This window comes from Sciurus vulgaris (genome assembly GCF_902686455.1).
Source record: "Sciurus vulgaris genome assembly, chromosome: 3".
Classification (NCBI taxonomy): Eukaryota; Metazoa; Chordata; class Mammalia; order Rodentia; family Sciuridae; genus Sciurus; species Sciurus vulgaris.
In genome coordinates this window covers 60,544,518-60,561,854 of record NC_136463.1, presented here as the reverse complement: position 1 = coordinate 60,561,854, position 17,337 = coordinate 60,544,518, and the positions used below count along the sequence as shown (strand labels likewise).

The following is a 17,337-nucleotide window of genomic DNA, read 5'->3' as shown; positions in this document are numbered from 1 at the left end:
CCTTGTTTAACTTACTTCCACAAACCATAGTCCTACAATATTCAATGGAAAATGCCAGAAGTAGACAATTCACAAGTTTACAATTACATGGTAGTTGAGTAGCACAATGAAATCGTGTGCTGTCCTGATCCATCCTGCTAGGGATCTGAACAATCCCTTTGTCCAGCATATCTGAGCTGTTTATGCTACCCATCTGTTGGTCTTTTATCATATCAACTACTATGATATTTCAGTGCAGTAAGTAAACCTTGCATAATAAACCTTAGTAAGGTTCAAGTAGATCTCCAAGTAAAACTCACATTGTAGTCTAATGCTACATCACATTGTCTGTGTCACTCACCTCACTTCATCTCACCACACAGGCATTGTTAACATCTCAAGTCATCACAAGCAGAATGGCAAGTGCTACAGAACAAGATATTTTGAGGGAGACAGAGAACACTTGGATAACTTATTACACTGTATCGGCATACTTGTTCCATTTTATTAGTTATTGTTAATTTTTTACTGAGCCTCATTTATAAATTAAACTTTACCACAAGTATGCATGCATTGGGGAAAAATAGTATATATAGGGTTTGGTACTCTCTCTGGTTACTTACTGGGGGTATCTCTGGGTAAGGAGGGGAGTACTGTAATTTTTTTAAGATTTATACTTAAGTATTTAAGGATTTGATATTATTTTAAAGTGTACTTTTAGTTTTTTCATAACTTTTTGATGTATTGGCATCCCATCCTTTGATCTTAGTAACAATCACTTCTTAGTTCTGGGTCCCTTTTTTAGATTCTTTTGAATACTGTATAAACAGTCATGTTTTCTATGAAAAGAAGTGGTCTAATCTATATGTATTTTAGTCCTTTTTTTGCCCTTTCTAGTCCTTTTTTTGCCCTTTCTCATCACATAATAATAAAAGGATAAATTTTTCAAGAAGATCTAATAATCCTTAAAACTACTTGGAACTCAATGAAAAGTACAACTTATAAAAATTACCAGGATGCAACAAAAGCAGCCCCTAGAGAAAAATTTATAGCATTAAATACATATATTGGGAAACAAAAAGATCTAAAGATAATTATCCACATTTCCATTTTATCAAGTTAAAAAAGAACTAATTAAATTTAAATTAAACAGAATTAAGTAAATAATAAAATGAGAAGAGAAATCAATGAAACTGAAAACGAAATCAATAGAGGAAATCACTCAGCTGAGAATCCCTCTGGTCCTGGGCTTTTCTTGGATGGTAGGTTTCTAATGGCTTCTTCTATTTAATTGCTTGATATTGATCTGTTTAAATCGTGTATGTCCTCCTGGTTCAGTTTGGGAGGAGCATATGTCTCTAGAAATTTGTCAATGTCTTCGGTAGTTTCTATTTTGTTGGAATACAGATTTGCAAAGTAGCTTCTCATTATGTTATGTATCTCAGTGGTGTCTGTCATGATATTTCCTTTTGCATCATGTATTTTAGTAATTTGAGTCTTCTCTCTCCTTCTCTGTTAGTGTAGCTAAGGGTTTGTCTATTTTGTTTACTTTCTCAAAGAACCAACTTTTTGTTTTGTCAATTTTTTGAATAGTTTCTTTTGTTTGAATTTCATTGATTTCAGCTCTGATTTTAATTATTTCCTGTCTTCTACTATTTTTGCTGTTATTCTGTTCTTCTTTTTCTAGGGCTTTGAGCTGTAATGTTAAGTCATTTAGTTGTTGACTTTTCATTCTTTTCTGGAATGCGCTCCCATGCAATAAATTTTCCTCTTAGTACCTCTTTCAAAGTGTCCCAGAGATTTTGATATGTTGTATCGTCGTTCTCATTGACCTCTAAGAATTTTTTTATCTCCTCCCTGATGTTTTCTGTTATACATGTTTCATTCAATAGCATATTATTAAGTCTCCAAGTCCTGGAGTAATTTCCTTTTTTTATTTTGTCATTGATTTCTACTCTCAGTCCATTATGATCTGATAGAACACAAGGCAGTATCTCTATTTTTTTGCATTTCCTAAGGGCTGCTTTGTGGCATAACACATGGTCTATTTTCGAGAAGGTTCCATGTGCTGCTGAGAAGAAAGTGAATCCGCTCATTGATGGATGGAATATTCTATATATGTCTATTAAGTCTACGTTATTGATTGTGTTATTGAGTTCTATGGTTTCTTTTGTTGGTTTTTGTTTGGAAGATCTATCTAGTGGTGACAGCAGTGCATTAAAGTCACCCAGAATTATTGTGTTGTGGCTTATGTGATTCCTGAAATTGAGAAGGATTTGTTTGATGTACAGGGTTGCACCATTGTTTGGGGCATAAATATTTACTATCGTTATGTCTTCCTGATTTATGGTTCCCTTAAGCAGTATGAAATGTCCTTCTTTATCCCTTCTGACTAACATTGGCTTGAAGTCCACTTTATCTGCTATAAGGATGGAAACCACCGCTTTTTTACTGAGTCCGTGTGCGTGGTAGGTTTTTTCCCATCCTTTCACCTTTAGTCTGTGGATGTCTTTTTCTATGAAATGAGCCTCTTGCAGGCAGCATATTGTTGGGTCTTTCTTTTTAATCCATTCTACCAGTCTATGTCTTTTGATTGATGAGCTTAGACCATTAATGTTCAGTGTTATTATTGAGATATGATTTGTATTCCCAGTCATTTGGGCTTATTTTTGGTTTTTAATTTGGCTCAGTTTCTCAGCCAAGTTCTATAAGACCTTCAAAGAAGAACTCATTCCAATACTTCTCAAAGTATTCCAGGAAATACAAAAGGAGGGTACCCTATCAAACTCATTCTATGAAGCTAATATCACCCTCATACACAAACCAGGCAAAGACACATCAAGGAAAGAAAATTTAGATAAATATCCTTGATGAATATAGATGCAAAGATCCTTAACAAAATATTGGCAAACAATATCCAAAAACATATTAAGAAAATCATGCACCAGGATCAAGTGGGGTTCATCCCTGGAATGCAAGAATGGCTTAACATCCATAAATCAATAAACATAATCCATCATGTCAATAGACTTAAGGATAAGAATCATATGTTTATTTCAATTGATGCAGAAAACGCATTCGACAAAATACAACACCCCTTCATGCTCAAAACACTAGAAAAAATAGGGATAGTAGGAACATACCTGAACATTGCAAAGGCTATTTATGCTAAGCCCATGGACAACATCATTCTTAATGGAGAAAAACTGAAACCATTCCCTTTAAAAACAGGAACAAGACAGGGATGTCCTCTTTCACCACTTCTATTCAACATTGTCCTCGAAACTCTAGCCAGAGCAATTAGACAGACTAAAGAAATTAAAGGGATACAAATAGGAAAAGAGGAACTTAAGCTGTCACTATTTGCTGATGACATGATTCTATATTTGGAGGATCCAAAAAACTCCTCCAGAAAACTTCTAGACCTCACCAATGAATTCAGCAAAATAGCAGGCTATAAAATCAACACACATAAATCTAAAGCATTTTTATATGCAAGCAATGAAACATCTGAAATGGAAATGAGGAAATCAACTCCATTTGCAATAGCCTCAAAAAAAAAATAAAATACTTGGGAATCAATCTAATCAAAGAGGTAAAAGATCTCTACAATGAAAAGTACAAAACATTGAAGAAAGAAACTGAGGAAGACCTTAGAAGATGGAACATCTCCCATGTTGTTGGATAGGCAGAATTAATACTATCAAAATGGCCATACTACCAAAAGTGCTATACAGATTCAATGCAATTCCAATTAAAATCCCAATGATGTACCTCAAGGAAATAGAGCAAGCAATCATGAAGTTCATCTGGAAGAATAAGAAACCCAGAATAGCTAAAGCAATCCTTATCAGGAAGAATGAAACAGGGGGTATCGCAATACCAGAACTTCAACTATACTACAAAGCAATAGTAACAAAAACGGCATGGTATGGCACCAAAATAGACAGGTAGATCAGTGGTACAGAATAGAGGACACAGACACAAACCCAAATAAATACAATTTTCTCATACTAGACAAAGGGGCCAAAAATATGCAATGCAGAAAAGATAGCCTCTTCAACAAATGGTGCTGGGAAACTGGAAATCCATATGCAACAGAATGAAACTAAACCCATATCTCTCACCATGCATGAAACTCAACTCAAAATGGATTAAGACCTTGAAATCAGACCAGAGACCCTGCATCTTAGAGAAGAAAAAATAGCTCCAAATCTTCAACTGGTGGCATAGGATCAGACTTCCTTAACAGGACTCCCATAGCATAAGAAATAAAAGCAAAAATCAATAACTGGGATAGATTCAAACTAAAAAGCTTTCTCTCAGCAAAGGAAACTATTAGCAATGCGAAGAGAGAGCCTACAGAGTGGGAGAAAAATCTTTGCCACTCATACTTCAGATAGAGCACTAATTTTCAGAATCTATAAAGAACTCAAAAAACTCTACACCAAGAATACAAATAACCCAATCAACAAATGGGCTAAGGATATGAAGAGATGCTTCACAGAAGAAGATCCACAAGCAATCAACAAACATATGAAAAAATGTTCACCATCTTTAGTAATAAGAGAAATGCAAATCAAAACTACCCTAAGATTCCATCTCACCCCAATTAGAATGGCGATTATCAAGAATACAAGCAACAATAGGTGTTGGTGAGGATGTGGGGAAAAAGGTACACTCATACATTGCTGGTGGGGCTGCAAATTAGTGCAGCCACTCTGGAAAGCAGTGTGGAGATTCCTTAGAAAATTTGGAATGGACCCACCATTTGACCCAGCTATCCCACTCCTTGGCCTATATCCAAAGGACTTAAAATCAGCATACTACAGAGATACAGCCCTGTCAATGTTCATAGCTGCTCAATTCACAATAGCCAGACTGTGGAACCAACCTAGATGTCCTTCAATTGATGAATGCATAAAGAAACTGTGGTATATATATATATATATAATATATATATATATATATATATATATACACACAATGGAATATTACTCAGCCATCAAGAATAATAAAATTATGGCATTTGCAGGCAAATGGATGAAATTGGAGAATATCATGCCTAGTGAGATAAGCCAATCTCAAAAAACCAAAGGATGAATGATCTCGCTGATAAGCGGATGATGACACATAATGGGGGTGGAGCGGGGCAAGAATGGGGGAAGGAGGGACTGTACAGGGGGAAAAGAGGGATGGGAGGGGTGGGGGAAAGGAGGGATTGGAGGGGTGGGGGAAAGGAAAAAATGACAGAATGAATCAAACATCATTACCCTATGTGAAAGTATGTTTACGCAAATGGTATGTTGTTACTCCATGTACAAACAGAAAAAACACGTATCCCATTTGTTTACAATAAAAATAAATTAAAATTTTTTAAAAAAAAGCAGGCAGTGAACCAGAGTTTGCCTGCAGGACATAGTTTTTCAGACTCCTGGATTGGAGTGTGTTGTCTGGAGTCAAGTTGCTTGAACTCAATACTCAGCTCTTTTCCTTATCTGTAACATGGAAAATAGTACTACCCCTACCTTATAGGGCATTTGTGGGGACTGAATGAATTAATATATGCAAAGCACTCCTCTGTTCATGAACTTCCTACTTGTGAGCATGGATACCATCAAACCTTCTTACTGGACAAAATCATATCAACTCACCAACCTGCTTCAGACTAACAGTACTAGTTTTCACTTGCATGATACCACTTTGACTGTAAGACAAATCTTAGCCTTCTGCAAAGTGGTCTGTTGGGAAGCCAAGAAACTTCTGCACCCCCTTCTAAGAAAAAATGAAGAAGAAAACCTGGCAAAATTACCTTCCATGTGGAAGCAAGAGCACTCAGTTATTGGTTTTTAGTATTTTGTAATATTAGGTTCTTGGTGTTACACAGAGATTAGCAAGGGAATGATGGGAATATCTGGATACAGTTTTAATGGACTCCAACTCAGCTCTGTGTAACAGAAATGGTGGTTGAGGTGGGAGTGAGGATGTGCAAACATCTGTGATTGCAGGAATGACTTAGGAAACATATGAGGATCCTCTTGGCCCTTTAAATTCAGTGGTTGAACAAAAGAGCAAGAATTGCCAACTCCTGTGCCACAGAATTGTGCACTAGAGTGTCTTATAGCATTTCCAGTGTAAATGGGTTTTTTTTGGATTGCATCATCAGCCATATTGTTCCTCCGGTTTTTCATGTGGCACAGTGCCTACATTTTGTGAAAGATTATCAATCTTTTACAAAGGCATTGCTGACCGTTCTGTAATCATTTATCTGAGTCCTAAATTGTTTCTTCAATAAGTCAACAGTGCCTGTTCTATTTGGCAAGTATTTGCCACACACTAGTTAGACCATAATGATGCCACTGTCAACACGGCCAACACAGCAAGACTGGGTCTTAAATAGACTTCATTTCTTCTCATGATTATATCATTAGCCAGCTGTGCAGTTTGGAGCATTAATTACCTTTGTATCAGAGAGTTACTTTGTTTCTCTGGGATGTGGTTTCTTTATCTGAAAAACAACAGGTAAAATAGATGCACAAGGCACTTGCCAGTTCTCTAGATCGCTCATATAGAGTTGAGTTGGCCCCAGAGGTCTGAAGTTCTGTGGTAATCTTCTCAAATCTTTGGTCTTTTCAAAGCTTCTTTTTGGTTTGGAAGGGAGGATGGATAGGTTAATAAATATACATAGTTAAGATGAAATTTGCCTAGAAGAGGCTGAACACAGATTCAGAATTAGGAGCATATTAGGCCAAAGGGATGCTCATCCAACAAGGGGCAGCAGGTGCTGCCATCTCAGACTGTGAAGAAGACCCAAGTGAAGATTTTGTTCTGTGGCTTACCACCTCTGGTAACTAGTCCAAATCCTACAATCTTCCTGAGTCTGTTTCCTTGACTATAAAATGAAAATCATAATCTTTGTTGTGTCTACAACCCAGGGCTTGTGCATCAAATGACATGATTCTTAAAAAGTCTTCTTTAAGCATTAAAACTCAGAGAAAGCCAATGTGAATATGGTTTCCTTCTTAAAATAAAATATATAAGATATGATTTCAAATACTAGTGGTTAAAAAACGGATAACCTAGGAAACATTCTGAATTATTGGTAGTCATTGTTTCAAAATGTGTTTTGAAATCCATGTTAACACCATGATGAAAAACAATAGAGGAAATCAATGAAACCAAAAACTTCTTTGAAAAGATGTACAAAATTAAGACACCTCTAGTCAGACTAAGGAAGAGAGAGAAAGGGAAGGGGAGATAGAAAGGACATAAATTGCTTACATCAGGAATAAAATAATACTGTGAACAACTATATTACCACAAATTCACTAATCCTTGAAAGAAAAAAATATCTTGCAAATGCACCCAAGAAGCAACAGAAAATCAGAATAGGCCTATACCAATCAAGGAACTTGAGTCAATAAGTAATTACCTTCTAAAAAAGAAAGTACCAGGCCCAAATAGTACATTTGGGTATATTCTACCAACATTTAAGGAGGAAATTATACCAATTCTGTACAAGCTCTTTGGAATAAAAAAGAAGAGGGAATATTTCTTAATTTATTCTATGAGAACAGAATTGCCATAATACCAAAACCAAATAAAGACATTACAAGAAAAGTACAAATATATTTCATAAATACAGATGTAAAAATTCTCAACCAAAATATTAGCAAATGAAATACAATCATATACAAAAAGAATTATAAACCATGACCAAGTGAAATTTATCCCTGGCATATGAAGCTGGTTTAACATTCAAAAATCAATAATGTAATCCAGCACATCACAAGCTACAGAAGAAAACAAGTTCATGATCAAATCACAAATGCAGAGAAAAAAATCACTTCACAAAATCCGGTACCCATTCTGAAAAAAAAAAACCCTCAGGACATTAGGTATAGAGAGGAAGTTCCTCAACTTCAGAAAGAATAGCTACCTAGCTACAAAAAACCTATAGCTGATATACTTAATGGTAGGAAACTTGATACATTATCCCTCAAATCATAAACAAGTCAAGCATGTCACTTTCATCTCTGTTTTTCAACATAATACTAGAGATTGTGGTTAATGTGATAAGAGAGGGAAAACAAAGAGTGGTAGATTGGAAAAGTAGAAATAAAACTGCCCCTGTCTGATGCTGACATGGTCCTCTAAGTAGTAAGTCAAAAAAAGTTCATAAAATAACTCCGGTAACTAATAAATGGTTATAGGAAGGTTGTATGATCCAAGCTATTACACATGACTCAATTCATTTCCTGCACTCCAACAATGAACTTGTGGAATTTTATATTAAAAGCACAATGTCATTTTTATTCTCATCCCTCCAAAATGTAATACTTTGGTATGAATCTAACAAAACACGTCAAAGATCCACATGATCAAAACTACAAAACACTGATGAAAAAAACAAAAAATGAAACATGTGACTATTCCTTGTTAGCAAGGCATGCAACTGATAAGGGATAAGTGTACAATATATTTTGAGGAACACAAACAACTCCATAGAAAGAAAATAGATAATCCAGTTAAGAAATGGAGCCCTGAACAGATATTTCTCAAAAGAAGACATACAAATAGGTAACACATACATGAGTCAAAGACTTAAATGTGAGAGATAAGACTACGAACTCCTAGAAGATAGCGTAAGAGTAATCTTCATGAATGTGGATTTAGCTGTGGTTATAACCAAAACAAAACAAATCAAAACAAAAAAAAATCTCACAACACCTATTCTTATAGATGAATGAAAAGCATTTATGCATCAATGGACACTATCTGGAAAGTTAATAAACAACCTACAAATGGGAGAAAACATTTGCACATAAGTTTATAATAGTTTAATATGTAGAAATGTCTAAAGAATTCTCACAACGCAGTGATAAAAAGACAAGAAGCCCAATTAAAATGTGCCAAGGAATTCAACAAATATTTCTCTAAAGGAGATGTACAAATGACCACATGTACATGAAAAGAAGTTCAACATCATCAGTCATCCTCTACAGATCTTAATATTTTCAAGGAATGCTTTCCATAAAACTAGTCATACACTAGGTTGATTTTAGCTTTTATTTTATTGTAAACAAAGGGGATACATGTTGTTTCTCTGTTTGTAAATGGAGTAAAGGCATACCATTTGTGTAATCATAAATTTATATAGGGTAATATTGTTTGATTCATTTTATTATTTTTTCCATTCCCTCCCACCCCTCCCACCCCTCCCACCCCTCTTTACTCTCTATACAGTCCTTCCTTCCACCATTCCTGCCCCCATCCCTAACCCTAACTCTAACACGAACCCCTCCCACCCCACACACTATGTGTCATCATCCGCTTATCAGAGAGATCATTCGACCTTTGGTTTTTTGAGATTGCCTTATCTCACTAGGCATGATATTCTCCAATTTCATCCATTTGCCTGTAAATGCCATAATTTTATCATTCTTTATGGCAGAGTAATATTCCATTGTATATATATGCCACAGTTTCTTTATCCATTCATCAGTTGAAGGGCATCTAGGTTGGTTCCACAGTCTGGCCATTGTGAATTGAGCAGCTATGAACATTGACATGGCTGTATCTCTGTAGTATGCTGATTTTAAGTCCTTTGGGTATAGGCCAAGGAGTGGGATAGCTGGGTCAAATGGTGGTTCCATTCCAAATTTTTTTAGGAAACTCCACACTGCTTTCCAGAGTGGCTGCACTAATTTGCAGCCCCACCAGCAATGTATGAGTGTACCTTTTTCCCCACATCCTCGCCAACACCTGTTGTTGCTTGTATTCTTGATAATCGCCATTCTAATTGGGGTGAGATGGAATCTTAGGGTGGTTTTGATTTGCATTTCTCTTATTACTAGAGATGTTTGTTGACTGCTAGTAGATCTTCTTCTGTGAAGTTTCTGTTCATTTCCTTAGGCCATTTGACAATTGGGTTATTTGTATTCTTGGTGTAGAGTTTTTTGAGTTCTTTATAGATTCTGGAAATTAGTGCTCTATCTGAAGTATGATTGGCAAAGATTTTCACCCACTCTGTAGGCTCTCTCTTCCCATTGTTGATAGTTTCCTTTGCTGAGAGAAAGCTTTTTAGTTTGACTCTATCCCAGTTGTTGATTCTTGCTTTTATTTCTTGTGCTATGGGAGTCCTGTTGAGGAAGTCTGGTCCTAAGCCAACATGTTGAAGATCTGGGCCTACTTTTTCTTCTATAATCTGCAGGGTCTCTGGTATGATTTCAAGGTCTTAATCCAGTTTGAGTTGAGTTTCATGCACGGTGAGAGATATGGGTTTAGTTTCATTCTGTTGCATATGGATTTCCAATTTCCCCAGCACCATTTGTTGAAGAGGCTATCATTTCTCCATTGCATATTTTTGGCACCTTTGTCTAGTATGAGAAAATTTTATTTAATTGAGTTTGTGTCTGTGTCCTCTATTCTGTACCATTGATCTACCTTTCTATTTTGGTACCAATACCATGCCGTTTTTGTTACTATTGCTTTTTAGTAGAGTTGAAGATCTGGTATTGCGATACCCCCTGTTTCACTATTCCTGCTGAGGATTGTTTTAGCTATTCTGGGTTTCTTATTCTTCCAGATGAATTTCATGATTGCTTGCTCTATTTCTGTAAGGTACATCATTGGGATTTTAATTGGAATTGAATTGAATCTGTATAGCACTTTTGGTAGTATGGCCATTTTGACAATATTAATTCTTCCTATCCAAGAACATGGGAGATCTTTCCATCTTCTAAGATTTTCTTTAATTTCTTTCTTTAGTGTTCTGTAGTTCTCATTGGAGAGGTCTTTCACCTCTTTTGTTAGATTGATTCCAAAGTATTTTACTTTTTTCGAGGCTATTGTGAATGGGGTAGTTTTCCTAATTATTCTTTCCAAAGATTCATCACTTATGTATAAAAATACATTATTTATGAGCATTGATCTTATATCCCGCTACATTACTGAATTCACTTATGAGTTCTAAATGTTTTCTGGTAGAATTTCCTGGTTCCTCTAAGTATATAATCATGTCATCAGCAAATAGGGATAGTTTGAGTTCTTCTTTTCCTACTTGTATCCCTTTAATTTCTTTGGTCTCTCTAATTGCTCTGGCTAGAGTTTCAAGGACAATGTTGAATAGAAGTGGTGAAAGGGGGCATCCCTGCATGTTCCAGTTTTTAAATTAATTATTAATTATTATTAATTAATGCTTTCAGTTTTTCACCATTTGGAATGATATTAGCCATGGGCTTAGAATAGATGGGCTTTACAATGTTAAGGAATGTTCCCACTATCCCTATTTATTCTAGTGTTTTGAGCATGAAGGGGCACTATATTTTATCAAATGCTTTTTCTGCATCTATCAAAATAATCATGTGATTCTTGACTTTAAGTCTATTGATATGGTGAATTACATTTATTGATTTCCTGATATTGAACCAACCTTGCATCCCTGGGATGAAACCCACTTGATCATGGTGCACTATCTTTTTAATATGTTTTTGTATGTGATTTGCTAAAATTTTGTTGAGAATTTTTGTGTCAATGTTCATTAAGGATATTGGTCTGAAATTTTCTTTCCTCTATGTGTCTCTGTCTGGTTTAGGTATCAGGGTAATATTGGCTTCATAGAATGAGTTTGGGAGGGTTCCTTCCTCTTCTACATCATGGAATACTTTGAGAAGTACTGAAATGAGTTCTTCTTTAAAGGTTTTGTAGAACTCGGCAGAGAACACATCTGATCCCGGACTTTTCTTTGTTGGTAGGCTTTTGATAAAGTCTTTTATTTCATTACTTGAAATTGGTCTATTTAAATTGTGTATGTCCTCCTCGTTCAGTTTAGGCAATTCATATGTCTCTAGAAACCTGTTGATGGCTTTGAAATTTTCTATTTTGTTGGAGTATAGATTTTCAAAATAGGTTCTAATTATGTTTGTATTTCAGTTGTGCCTGTTGTGATATTTATTTGTTCAATCCGAATTTTAGTAATTTGGGTTTTCTTTCTCCTTCTCTTTATTAGTGTGGCTAAGGGTTTATCAATTTTGTTTATTTTTTCAAAGAACCAACTATTTATTTTGTCAATTTTTTGTATTGCTTCTTTTGTTTCAATTTCGTTGATTTCAGCTCTGAGTTTAACTATTTCCTGTCTTCTACTACTTTTGGTGGTGGTCTGTTCTTTTTCAAGAGCTTTGAGCTGTAGTGTTAGGTCGTTTATTTGTAGATTTTTTCTTCTTTTATTGAATGCATGCCATGAAATAAATTTTCCTCTAAGTACTGCTTTCATAATGTCCCAGAGATTTTGATGTGATGTTTCTTTGTTCTCATTTACCTCTAAGAATTTTTTAATTTCCTTCCTAATATCTTCTGTTATCCATTCATCATATAATAGCATATTATTTAATCTCCAGGTGTTGGAGTAGTTTATGTTTTTTACTCTTTCATTTATTTCTAATTTCAATCCATTATGATCTGATAGAATACAAGATAGTGTCTCTATCTTCTTGTATTTGCTAACATTAGCTTTGTGGCATAATATATGGTCTATTTTAGAGAAGGATTCATGTGCTGCTGAGAAGAAAGTGTATTCACTCTTTGTTGGATGGTATATTCTATAAATGTCCATTAAGTCTAAATTATTGATTGTGTTATTGAGCTCTATGGTTTCTTTGTTCAATTTTTGTTTGGAAGATCTATCCAGTGGTGAGAGAGGCATGTTAAAATCACCTAGTATCAAACATTAGTACCCTATGTAAATGTATGATTATGCAAATTGTATGCTGTTACTCCATGTACAAACAGAAACAACATGTATCCCATTTGTTTATAATAAAAATAAATTTTAAAAAAATCACCTAATATTATTGTGTCATGGTCTATTTGGTTTCTGAAATTGAGAAGGATTTGTTTGACATACATGGATGAGCCACTGTTTGGGGCATAGATATTTATGATTGTTATGTCTTGCTGATTTATGCTTCCCTTACGCAGTATAAAATATCCTTTTTATCCCTTCTGACTAGTTTTGGCTTGAAGTCAACATTATCTGAAGCAAGGATGGATACTCCAGCTTTTATGCTGAGTCCATGTGCATGGTATGTTTTTTCCCACCCTTTCACCTTTAGTCTATGGTTATCTCTTTCTATGAGGTGAGTCTCTTGCAGGCAACATATTGTTGGATCTTTCTTTTTAATCCAATCTGCCAATCTATGTCTTTTGATTGATGAGTTCAGGCCATTAATATTCAGGGATATTACTGATATATGATTTGTATTCCCGGTCATTTGGCTCATTTTTATTTTTTACACGACTTGGTTTCTCCTTTATTTGACAATTCCTTTAGGATAGTTCCTCCCTTTGCTGATTTGCATCTTTGTTTTTCATCTCTTCCTCATGGACTATTTTGCTGAGAATGTTCCATAATGCTGGCTTTCTTTTTGTAAATTCTTTTAGCTTTTGTTTATCATGGAAGGATTTTATTTCATCATCAAATGTGAAGGTAAGTTTTGCTGGGTATAAGATTCTTGGTTGGCATTCATTTTCTTTCAGGGCTTGAAAAATGTTGTTCCAGGCCCTTCTAGCTTTTAGGGTCTGGATTGAAAAATCTGCTGATATCAGTATTGGTTTCCCCCTGAATGTAATTTGGTTCTTTTCTCTCACAGCCTTTAAAATTCTGTCTTTATTTTGTATATTAGGTATTTTCATAAAATGTGCCTCACCCAGTGTGGAGGTCTCACTGATCAGTTCCCCTCCTAGAGTTTCCCCTCAATCCGCAACTACCACCTGAGCTGGGCAGCCTTCCTCTGCAACGGTCCTAGGGGCCAGGACCTACCTCCTGGGCCTGGGAGCCTCGCCCTGTGCAGAAGAGTCTCCTTAGGCTGCCCCTCCTCAGAGAACCTGCCTGCAATCCTGGAACCTTCGCTCAGTCCCTCAGCTTGTCCCTGTGGGGCTCTTCCACCAAGAAGCCGTCTAGGTCCTGGGACTGTGCTCTGCACCTAATCGGCTGGCTGTGCGGCCCTTCCTCTGAGCAGCCACCTGGAGCCCTGGTGCAGTCGTTTGGAGTCCATGAGACCTGCCACACACCTCCTCCTCCCGGCAGCTGCCTGGAGCTCCAGCGGGTTGCTCCAAGTCCAAGCGTTGTCCTGAGAGACCCTCCTCTACAATGCTCCCAGTTGTCTTGAGTTCACTGCTCCAGCAGAGGGAGGGGTGTCTCGTTGGGCAACTCTACTTCACAAAGTTCCCTGCATTCCGGGACTTCTGCCCTATCCGGGACACCACCCCAACAGGAGAGACTCACCCAGCGGCTTTGAGTTGGTCCCAAGTCTCTCCACATTTCCTCTTCTTGAATCCTGAGTCCTGGAGCAACATGAAATGCAGCCACCCTCTAGTCTGCCATCTTGAAAACCCTGATTTTAGCTTTTAAAAATAAAATATATATATTGGTAAGAAAGCAGAGGAATTGGAACTCCCATACCTTGCTGTTGGGGATGTGCAGCTGCTCTGGAAATTTTATTCAACCATTCTTCAAAAAGTTAAACAGAGGAGGTAGCGCTCTGCAAGGTGGGGGGCAGCGAGCGAGCCAGCCAGCACCATGCTGGGGAATGAAAACGGCAGACACCAAAAGCAGCCGAGGGGTTGTGCAGAAGCAGGCAGTACCCCACTGCCCTGGCTACTCACCCCAGCAACAAACGCAGGAGGCCCCGCCTGCTCGACCTGGCTGGCAGGGGAGGGGTCTCACCTCCCACTGCATCTCCAGCCAGCCAGGTCTGTGGTGCTCGCAGCCTCCAGCCAGGGACCCAGCATGAGCATGGGTGGACAGCAGCAGTGGGTACTGCAACTTGGACGAGGAGCTGGGGGATTACTTCTTCTTGGCCAAGACCACAGGTTTCAGGAATGTGCAATCTGTTAAAATGATGGAAGAGATCTCCTGCCCACGCTACAGGAGATCAAGCAGGAGATCCACAGCTACAACAGCCAGGAGAACTGCCTGGTCATGAAGCTGAGCGAAGAGCCACGCCTACACAGATTTCATCAAACTGCATTTGAAACTTCCGCAGCCAGTGACAGTGCCTGCTGGGATCCGGCCCCAGTCCATTTACGATGCCATCAAGGAGGTGAACCTGGTGGCCACCATGGACAAATGGACAGATATCTTTCTACCTGCCACTGGATGCCATGAAGCAGCTGCAAATCAGCAGCCCCACCACAGTCAGCGAGGTCATCCAGGGGTGCTCAAGAAGATTATGGATGTGGACAATGCCCAGAAGTTTGTACTTTTTAATCGAATATACAAAGAAAATCTCTGTTGCTGACTGCCCCCTCTATCCGAGCCTCCTTGCCAGCCTGGCACAGATGTCCTCAGCTTTGTGCTAAAGGAGAATGAAACTGGAGAGGTGGAGGTGGACCCCATTCTCCATCCCTGAGCTCCAAAACTTCCTAACAATCTTGGAAAAGGAGAGCAGGACAAAAATCTAGCCAGTGCAGATGAAGTATGACAAGTTCAGACAAAAACTAGAGGAGGCCTTAAGAGAATCCCAGGGTAAACCTGGGTAACTGGTCTGGCTTAGGGGTCTAATTGGGGTCTCCTCCCAATGCCCTCAGATTTATTTTTATTATTATTTTGCAACAGACACTTTTTCTCAGAACACCTTTGGTAGGTGCATTTGTACCAGCCCAGCAGTTCCAGATGTGGCACAAATTCTCTTCCATAGACAAGAGTCTGTGGAGGAAAGGGAGGAGGGTGATTCCTGCTCACCCCCAAGCTGTGCCCATCAACAGACTCGTACAAAGATCAGAACTCATGAGATGAACAGTGTTGGTCTCTCTCAATTGCAAGCCTTTCACAAATCAAATAGTTGCCTCTCTTGTCACCAAACCAGAACATCTCACCCAACCACAAAAGAAAAAGATTTTAGAACTATATGTTCTTTGTCTGGCTTTGACCCATCTTCAATTTCTCTTATTTGCCACCTTCAATACCTTTATTTATGAGTCAAATGTTGTAGCATATTCCTTTACCAGGTCTGAGCTAAATCCCTGAAAGCAGAATAATGTCCCTAAAAGGATTGTCCCACTGCCCAAGGCACTACTGTTCCTGCTTAAGGGAAGTTCACGTGGCCTCTGCCTCAGCTGCTAGGGTAAGGAGCACTAAGGCTGAGGCTGGTTCAGAGATTTCCAACAAAGCTTCTGCCCTTTCTGGCCCTGGTCCTCATTGCCAAGATTGTGCACGTGTAAACCCAAAGGCATATATGTGTGTGGTAGTCACATCTTTGTCAATGTTGTTTTTAAGATACAAATTTGAATTTAACATTGCCATCATCCTCATGTATTTCCATTAAAAGAAAACTAGCCATTTACTACTTTAAAAGTCTCCTGCTGAGTTTGGAAATCAGGCAGCAAGAGAAAGCCAAAAAGCATTGCAGAGAAACATGTCTAAGTTATCTACAGCCTTGCCTCTGTCTTCAGCAGTGGAGGGCCTGGCTGCCTTGGATTCCCCCCTGGGATTCCAGCACTGCCTCCCTCCTCCTGCTGGAACTCTGGGATCTCCAGGTGCTGCCAAAGTGTGGCCTTGATTACAGATGAGGATCCTCCAACTGGGCCAACTTGGAATCCTTTCTGTTGGGAAGCCAGCCAGGCACTGTGCTCAGTGAACCTATGAGCCTGGCCTCCCCGTTGACCTCAGTGCTTTTTGTTTCAGAAAGATAGGAGCAGGGTGTGTTTGCATGAAGCTGTGCCACTGCCTTGCTTCTGCCAGGAAGTGGACAATGGCAGTGTGGGAGACAAGGCCAGGAGAGCCCTCATTTGGAGCATAGGATGAGGGTCACATGCCTCCTACCCATCTGGACTTTGACTTCCCAAGAAGTAATATCAGAGCACATTGACAGGGAGGATCAGATTCCTGACTCTGAATATTTTGTCCTGACTCCTTATTTAGGTTCAGGCTTAAAATAAATTAGCCAGATGATTCCATCACATAGCCAGGACTGCAGAGACACCCCAATGCAGAGGAAGAAGGACTTGCCATTCTCGAAACCAGACCTAGCATTCTCATTCAGCCTGAGTGACTATTTCTTTGCTGTCCTCTGCCTTCCCAAGTCCCTCTTGGATCCTGAGCTTTGTGTAGCCTCAGAAGTTTCCTCCTTTACCAAGACTGAGTCCATACTGCCTGATCCCAGAGGAATGCTGACCCCTTGTCATAAAAACTATGCGTCATCTTCAGAGCTACAAAGGCAACATGAGCTAGCAACAACTTTTTAAGCCACAAAAACCCTGGTTTTCTGCCATCACATGTTCAGCCTTATCACTTTCCACCCTTAATACACACACACACACACACACACACACACACACACACACACACCTCCCTGCTGC

The 17,337-nt window shown here is 38.4% G+C and overlaps 1 pseudogene across 1 annotated transcript; it reads left to right on the top strand.

Annotated features, from left to right (window-relative positions):
* The first annotated feature begins 6,735 nt into the window (after window positions 1-6,735).
* Window positions 6,736-15,519, top strand: LOC306657743 (ras association domain-containing protein 5-like; annotated as a pseudogene). Its single transcript has 2 exons — window positions 6,736-6,826; window positions 14,773-15,519. The product of its transcript is annotated as a ras association domain-containing protein 5-like (transcript).
* Window positions 15,520-17,337: the final 1,818 nt, after the last annotated feature.